Genomic DNA, 9348 nt, shown 5'->3' with positions numbered 1-9348 from the left:
CTCCGCTGGGCCCTTCCTGTCAAGCACCGCTCCGCTGGGCCCCGCCGTCTCAAGCACCGCTCCGCTGGGCCCTTCCTGTCAAGCACCGCTCCGCTGGGCCCCGCCGTCTCAAGCACCGCTCCGCTGGGCCCCGCCGTCTCAAGCACCGCTCCGCTGGGCCCTTCCTGTCAAGCACCGCTCCGCTGGGCCCCGCCGTCTCAAGCACCGCTCCGCTGGGCCCTTCCTGTCAAGCACCGCTCCGCTGGGCCCCGCCGTCTCAGGCACTGTTTATGGTTCACTGTGCCCACCATGCCTCCTCCTTGACCAGTGGACTCTGTAATCCACCTGAGAGACTGTGGCTTTGCACTCCCCAGGATGGTACAGTGGGCAACCCACCCACTGTAGAGACATTGAGAGACTGTGGCTTTGCACTCCCCAGGATGGTACAGTGGGCAACCCACCCACTGTAGAGACATTGAGAGACTGTGGCTTTGCACTCCCCAGGATGGTCCAGTGGGCAACCCAACCACTGCAGAGACTTGAGAGACTGTGGCTTTGCACTCCCCAGGATGGTACAGTGGGCAACCCACCCACTGCAGAGACTTGAGAGACTGTGGCTTTGCACTCCCCAGGATGGTACAGTGGGCATGGTGGCTCCTCGTGGATCTGGCGTCGTGGACTCATGTGGCTGTGGTGGCCCCCCCTTCCCTTCCCCCTGAGGTGCCTGTAGTTTTGACATCGGATGCCCCTGCAGTGTTCTCTCCAAAGGACTCAGGTCTCGTGTGTGGGCTTTGCCCTTGTTTCGCAGAACCTTGGCCCACGTACATGTTAGATTCGTAGGATGTGCAGGACTTGTTACTTCAGTGATACACTGATGTGTATATCTTTTTGGTTTTTGTAAATATTTTTCACGGTTGCTCAATTATTTCCAATTGCTTTTTTTGTAAATGAAAATGTATTCCAAATTTGGTTGTGTCATTGTATTTTTAAAGGGTCTTTGTGTGGTGTCACTGTGACTTCCTGCTCTGCATTGGTGTGTACATATTGGAGGGGTGGGGGGGGTCGCATATGTGTATGCCCGTAACCTTTCTTCCTCCCCCCTCCCGTGTGTCGTAGGTGCAGTACTCACCGTTGACGTCTGCGCCGGAGTTCGTACTCGTGGTAGATGAGCAGGTAGACGAGAGCAGGTATGATGTTCAATTCGGGTTCCATGCTGTCCGGATTCCGCGTGGAGTGTCTCGAGGTGAGCGTTTTCCATTGGAAATGTCTGTTTCCGCCGTGTTTTTATCGGAGGTGCTCCCGCCCCGGAAAAGGTGGCGGATTGGTGGGTCGTGATAGGGTGGGCGGTACATTGTCTGCCGCCTGGCTGTTGGCGGTGACCGCCGCGCTGTTTGTTTGTTCCGCCGTGGCGGTCGGAGTGTTAATGCGGCGGGCTGTGTTGGCGGTTCCCGCCAGGGTCAGAATTGCATTTTTTTGACCGCCGGCCTGTTGGCGGGTTGGCCGCAGCTTTATCACCGACCGCCAGGGTCAGAATGACCCCCTAAGATTCAAGGGTCCCTGCTCCATCAACTGACCGCTGGGAGTTCGCCGTTACAAAAGACATTCATGGCTTTCTGCAGTGTCACCTCGATCAACTACAATGAGATCACCATTACAAGAGGCATTCATGGCTCTCTTCAGTGTCACCTCGATCGACTGCAGGGAGATTGCCATTACAACAGACATTTATTGCTCGCTTCGGTGTCACCTTGATCAGCTGCAGGGAGATCGCCATTACAAGAGGCATTCATGGCTCTCTTCAGTGTCACCTCGATCGACTGCAGGGAGATTGCCATTACAACAGACATTTATTGCTCGCTTCGGTGTCACCTTGATCAGCTGCAGGGAGATCGCAGTTAAAAGAGACATTCATGGCTCCCTTCGGTGTCACCTTGATGGACTGCAGGGAGATCGCCATTACAACAGACATTTGTCACTTGCTGCGGTATCACCTCGATTAGCTGCAGGGAGATCACTTATACAAGAGACATTCATGGCTCTCTTCGATGTCACCTTGATCGACTGCAAGAGATCATGGTTACAAGAGACTTGGAGTGCTCTCTGCAGTGTGTCAGCTCGATCAACTGCAGGGAGATTGCCATTGCAACAGATATTCGGTGCTCGCTGCAGTGTCACCTCGATCGGCTGCAGGGACATTCAAGACTCTCTGCGGTGTACCATTGATCGACTGCAGGGAGATCACCATTTCAACAGACATTCGTCACTCTCTGCACTGTCACCTTGATTGGCTGTAGGGAGTTCGCAGTTACAAGAGAAATTAATGGCTCTCTTCAGTGCCACTTCGATCAACTGTGGGAGATCCCGGTTATAAGAGACATTCAGCTGTGTCACCTCGATCGACTGCATGGAGCTCATCGGTACAAGAGACATTCATCGCGCTCTGTGGTGTCACCATTTATCGACTGAAGGAGATCACGGTTACAAGAGAAATTCATGGCTCTTTGCTGTTTACAGTTCATCAACTTGTTGCTTGCTGCGGTGTCACCTCGATCAGCTGCAGGGAGATCTCCGTTACAAGAGAAATTAATGGTTTTTTTCCGTGTCACCTTGATTGAGTACGGAAGATCGTGGCTTCAAGAGACATTCCGTGCTCACTGCGGTGTCATCTCGATCGACTGCAGGGAGATCACTGGTACAAGAGTCATTCATGGCTCTCTTTGGTGTCAACTTTATCGACTGTGGGAGATCGCGGTTACAAGAGACATTGAGCGCTCTCTGTGGCGTCAGCTTGATCGACTCAGGGAGATCAGCCTTACAGCAAACGTTCATCCTTTAAAAATGTTTGCCTCAATAATTCTGGTTTAACAATGCTCTTGCAAATCACTCTCTTAAGAAGGGTTCTCATTAAATGACTAAAGTGGAGCACCCCTGGGCCCTGCCCCCCAAAACCTGTGACTACACCCCCGGGTCCTGCCCCCCAAAACCTGTGACTACACACCTGGGTCCTGCCCCCCCGACCTGTGGTTACAATCCTGGGCCTGTCCACCAAACCTGTGACTACACTCCTGGGCCCTGCCACACCCTCCCTCCCCCAGACCTGTGATTACACCCCTGTGCCTGTCCACCAAACCTGTGACTACACAGGTAGGCCCTGACCCTAGGATGACCACCCATCTGTAAATTTCACGGAGTGCCTGTAATTTCGCCCTGCCGTCTGTTGTCCGTGATGAAAGGCTTAACGGACAGCATTTGTCCGTAATTTTAGCCTTTCACCTAAAGGACAAAATGTAATTAGAACAAATCGGTTTCCCCATCTGGACTGGAAGGCAGGGAGTCTCCTGTGCTCTAAGGGAGGGAGGGGCAGACAGATAAGAAAAGGCCTTCTTGCCAGGGGATCTCTTTCCCTAAAGAAATGCAAATGTGGGCAACTAGTAAATCTGCAAATGTAAAGGGCTTGGAAATCTGCATTGACTTTAATCTAAGGAGTCACTTGAACCTTTCTGATGACAAAGATATTTTTTAGAGAGGTACTGTAAGATTGTTTCAAGGTGAGCTATGGAGTGTGTTGTTTTATTGGACTGTTATAAAAAAAATGTTAGTACTAGGTATAAACTGTATATTACTCAAATCTGTATTTTAGAAGGACTTTTTAATTTATTTAACCGAAATGTAATGGTGCATTTTGTAGCAGCCCATATCATGATGTGTGTAATGTATGTTTAAAATGGGGACTTACACATTCACAGTTCTTTCAGGGACCTCGGTACCTCATAGTACTAACAAACATTGGCAAAACCAGTAGGTCTCGTCTACACCAGAGTTATTGGCTTTTGCCTATGTGTTTTAGCTTTGTTATACACCAGAGTGGCTGCTGTTCAGCATGGCTAAAAGTTAGTGGCATAGTGCTGTAGAGTGGACTAAAGTGGCATTGGAGCAGTGGCGTAGAGCACAGTTGTGCAGAGTAAAGTGCAGTTGGGTACAGTGCAGTTGTTTAGAGTGCATTGGCATAGAGTGCAGTGGCATGGAATGGCGTGGGGCAGAGTAGAGTGACAAAGTGCGGCAGAGTAGAGTGGCATACACTAGAGTGGCAGAGAGTGCAGAAGTGTAGAGTGAAGCAGAGTAGAGAAGAGTGCTGTAGAGTGCAGTGGCATGGAGTGATGCAGAGTAGAGTAATAGAGTGCAGTGGTGTAGAATGCACTAGTACAGAGTAGAGTGGTGTAGAGTACAGTGGCAGAGAGTGCAATGTTGCAGAGTAGAGTGTCAGTGCAGTGGTGTAGAGTAGCACAGAAAGAAGTGGTGTGGAGTACAGTGGTGCAGAGTAGAGGGCAGTGGCGAACAATGCAGTTTAGAGGGTTTGGGCATAGAGTGCAGTGGCACAGAGAGACATGGGGCAGAGTAGAGTGGCATAGAGTGCAACGGAGTAGAGTGGCATACAATAGAGTGGCAGAGAGTGCAGTAGTGTGCAGTGTGCAGGGGCACAGAGTGCAGAGTAGACTCAAATGGCATAGAGTGCAGTGGCATAGACTGATGCAGAGTGGAGTAGTGTAGAGTGGTGCAGTGCAGAGTAGAGTATAGTGCTGTAGAGTGAAGTGGCACAGAATGCAGTTTTGCAGAATAGAGTGGTGTAGACTACAGTGGCGGAGAGTGCAATGGTGCAGAGTAGAGTGTCAGTGCAGTAGTGTGGAGTGGTATAGAGAGCAGTGGCGTAGAGTACAGTGGTGCACAGTAAAGGGCATTGGCAGTTTAGAGTGCACTAGTGTAGAGTGCAGTGGCATGGGGCAGAGTAGAGGGGCATAGAGCACAGTGGAGTAGAGTGGCATACAATAGAGTGGTGCAGAGTGGAGTAGTGTAGCGTGGTGCAGAGCAGAGCTGAGTATAGTGCTGTAAAGTGTAATGATGTAGAGTGGAGTTATGCAGGGTAGAGTGGTATAGAGTGCAGTGGAATAGAGTGTATTGGTGCAGAATGCAGTAGTACAGAGTAGAGTGGTGCAGAGTGCAGTAGCGTACAGTGCAATTTTTTAGAGTGCATTGGCGCAGAGTGCATTGAAGTAGAGTGCAGTAGTTTAGAGTGCAGTGGGGCAGGGTGGTGTAGAGGGCAGTGGTGTAGAATAGATTGTTTCAGAGAAGAGTGCAGTGGCGTTGAGTGGAGAGGTATAAGGTAGAGTGCAGTGGCATAGAATGCAGTGGCGCAGAGTGCAGTCGCGTAAGGTAGATTGTTTCACAGTAGAGTGAAGTGGTGTAGAGTGGGGAGGTGCAGGGTAGGATGGAGTTGTATAGAGTGGCATATAGTGTGATGGTATAGAATAAAGTGGAGTAGAGTGCCATGGCACAGAGTATATTAGAGTGACGTACAGAGTACTGATGTAGAGTGCAGGGACATGGTTGAGTGTTACAAAGTAAAGTGCACTAGCATAGAGTGTATTAACATAGAGTAGAGTCGCGTACAGTGCAGTGTTGCAGAGTGGAATAGAGAGGAGTTGTGCGGACTAGACTGCCTAGACTGGAGTGGTATAGCGTGCAGAGGTGCAGAGCGCAGTGGTGTACAGAGGTGTAAAGTGCATTGGCATAGAGTAGGGTGGTACAGAGTAGAGAGGTGTAGTGTGAAGTAGCATAGAGTGGATTGCTTCAGAGTGGAGAAGAGTGCAGTGGCATGGAGAGGTGTAAAGTGGAGTGATGCAGAGTTGAGTGGAGTATGCAGGGTGTGGTAACACACTGCCATTGCAGATGTTTTTGATTGAAATGACAATTACACTGCACAGATATACAGTTTTTCAAATACAACTATACTGTTCACAGATGGTGATGTGTGGAAATTGCTTCACCTAATGCAGTGATTTGTTTTAATCATATAAAGGTATTTGTTTCCAGCTCAGTTCAAAATTAACAAAAGTGCTTCATTTGCACTCCTAAATCTGATATATTCTGAAGTGTATTTAAATGTTTTCATGTGATAGAAAAAACTCTTTCCTAACCCCAGTATCCAGCAAGATTGTTGCAGAAATCCTCTCACTTTGAAGTCAGAGAAAGAAAAGTAAACACTAAGGGGCATATTTATACTCTGTTTGCGCCGAATGTGCGTAAAAATTTTTGACGCACAATCGGCGCAAACCCTGCCCCATATTTATACTTTGACGTCCGACGCCGCGGGTGCCAAAATTCCACCATATGCGTCATTTTTTGGAAGGGGGAACCAGCCTTGTGTTAATTATATGCACAGCCTGATGGGCGCCGTTTTTTAACGCCTGGGTCAGGGCAGGCGTTAAGGGACCTGTGGGCTCAGAAGGAGCCCAGAGGTGCCCTCCCATGCCCCCAGGGACACCCCCTGCCACCCTTGCCCACCCCAGGAGGACACCCAAGGATGGAGGGACCCATCCCAGGGAAGTTGAGGTAAGTTGGGGTAAGTATTTTTTTTCGGTTTTTTTTTGTGGCATAGGGGGGTCTGATTTGGGCCCCCCTACATGCCACTATGCCCAGTGACCATGCCCAGGGGACATAAGTCCCCTGGGCATGGCCATTGGGCAAGGGGGCATGACTCCTGTCTTTGCGAAGACAGGAGTCATGTCAATGGAGGTTGGGCGTCAAAAAAAATGGCGCAAATCGGGTTGAGGCCTGAATTTTGCCTCAGACCTGACTTGCCCCATTTTTTGACGCCCAACCTCCATTTTCCCATATGCCGGCGCTGCCTGGTGTGAGTCATTTTTTTTTACGCACACCAGTCCGCAGCGCCGGCTAACGTCATTCCATAAATAAGGCGCCCGCATGGTGCGTTGGAATGGCGTTAGCCGGCGGTAAAATTTTTGACGCACAACTGTGTTGGCACAGTTGTGCGTCAAAAAGTATAAATATGGGCCTAAGTTCACCGAAGACAGAGCCTGACATTTCACCCTGTTCTTTGAATGCACAGCAAATGTGATGAGATAAGAACAAGATTTTCAGGCCTGATTACAAAAGGGAGCACTCAGAAGGACACTGTAAATAAGGTTTAGATAAGGGAAGAGATGAACTCAAGCTACATAGCCTAAAACAAATAAAGCCAGCTAATTGAAAGCAATGAAATGTGAGTTACAAACCACAAAGCCAATGGCAAGCCATGGGAGGAATGCATTCCCAAGGAAGCTCTATGATTGTACTTAAAGTGACAGCTGTGGGATACTTTGTGGGGAAAGTCCAGTATTTTAGTCTAGTCCGTATCTTGCAAAGGTTTGGCCACAATCACCCATGTAGTATGAAGAGAAAGACCTGGAGTGGTTTCCAAGCCAAGTTGCAGGAAAGGTCTGTACACCCATTCTATCAGTTTGCCACCAGTTCCTATTGTGTAGAGCTTCTGGCACACCTCTTGTAGGGTTAGTGCTAGGTGGCAGGCATGAAATGGGGCATTTAATGATTATTTAAGGTGGTTGTAAGTGAGGTGTTGACTGGGGTGAAGATGGTAGTCTGCCACAAGGGTTTAGAAGTCTAGTAGCTCGCCATGCAGAAATAATTCCCCCAATTTTAAGACGCCTGCAGCATGCCACTGATGGAATTGTTCTGAGCACAGCCGCCCTGTGCGAGTGGGAAGGCTTAGCAAAGGTAGTGCAGGAGCACAGGGTTTCTGCGTGTCCGTGAGTTTACAGGTTCTAGCAAAGCAAGAGAAAGCTGTGCATGATAACCCCGGATGGTGATCCGTAGAATGGTCAGTAGGAAAAAATTAGCAGTTCAGTAAGCCTTCCTTAAAAGTCTTTACAGATAATCCCCATTTCATGCAGGGGGGTGGGCAGAAAGCCAGAGAGCCACCCATTGGACCTGTGCAGCTGAATAATAACGTTCTAAGTCCAGAAGGCCTAATCCACCTGCAGTCACAGGTAGCTTTAGAGTGGAAAGAGCTACTCGACGGCGCCCCAGCGACCAAATCAGATGTGTGGCATATCTGAAGAAGGAAAGAAGGATAAGGAGGAGGAGAAGGTTTGCAAAATAATACTATCATTGGGGTAGCAAACCATCTTCACTATTGCCACGTGGCGCACTGAAGAAAGCGGAAGAGAAGATCGAAAAGCACACTGGGCTCGGAGGGACCGTGACGCTCTGCTGAGAATTCCATCCTGCAAATCAGTGTGAGAGTGGTTGATAGTAATCACTAAATATCAAAAGGTAACTGGTTCCCAGTTCAATCTGAGGCCTAATTGTATATAAAGGGGGAAACAGGGAAAAACAGTACGTTATGTTAAAGAAACACTATTTGCATTTAAAACAATTTACATTTTGTTTGTGCAATTAACAACCCAAATATTTTGAATATACTATGTGTACTTGACATTTAGGGATAACCCAGATCGCTAGTTTAGCTTTTGCTCAATTTCAAAACCATTTTAAGACATGGGCAAAGTGGGCAATTGCCTTGCACAACGTTGCAAGGGGTCTGACCCGTGCTCACCCTTCACAAGCACGAACAGCGGACCATTGCACCAGAAGAGTTGGCCAGGGTGGATGGGTGTTGATTGTTCAACCACTTGACAGTGCCCCTTCTGTTTCTCTCCTGTGTGCAGACAACTCCCCAGGTACCCAATACCTTAGAATAGTCTTGGTGGAACCCTCTTGTCTGATTTTACGAGTTGTTCCACCTTGTTCTTCTCTTCCTTATTTGTCCGGTTCTTAGCAACAACCTCACATTTGGTCTTGGTTTCATCCTTTTCTATTATTATCTTTGATTGGTAGTCCAGGCTCCCAGCTCTGAGATAAATGTAGAGTCCCAGACATACACTCTATTGCTGTGAGACTACAGACAAGTTGTGGGTACATCACATCCAGACATTAGGTGTGAGACTGTCGCCCAAGTCCATGGGTGGTTGGGGTAAGCCAGATGTTTTTGTTCAATTTGTTTAAACTAGCCGAAGGTTAATTACCTTAATGTTTCCCAAACTGTTTGCCAGGGGTTTTAAAATGTTCAGAAATATAATCAAAATGTTGTTGTTACTTTCTCTTTGAGAAAGTTCGGGCAGATTTGGGTAGGGGTGATGTCCTTGACACAGTGCTGAAGGGCATTCATTTCCTACTGAACAAGCAGGTAATGTGACCCCTGAATGTAGCATACCAGAGGCAATCACAAAAAGACCACAGTGAATAAATAGTGCTGTGTTAAAAAAATAGTAAATAAATGCACTGACAACATGGTGAGGCATGGCCTCTCTTGGGTGTGTCTGTAAAAGTGGTGTTTGTTCTTGAATTTTTGCCCTGAATTTTGACCCTTCGTCCTGATTTTTTTACAGTCCGGTCCAGAAATTGCCTCAATGCCAGGTGGTCACCCTACCTGGCCCCCAAAACCTGTGACTACACCCCTAGGACCTGACCCCCCAAACCTGTGACTACACCCCTCTTGGAGAGTCTGCAGGTAAA

This window comes from Pleurodeles waltl, chromosome 12, assembly GCF_031143425.1.
Source record: "Pleurodeles waltl isolate 20211129_DDA chromosome 12, aPleWal1.hap1.20221129, whole genome shotgun sequence".
NCBI lineage: Eukaryota > Metazoa > Chordata > Amphibia > Caudata > Salamandridae > Pleurodeles > Pleurodeles waltl.
This window is presented reverse-complemented; position numbering follows the sequence as displayed.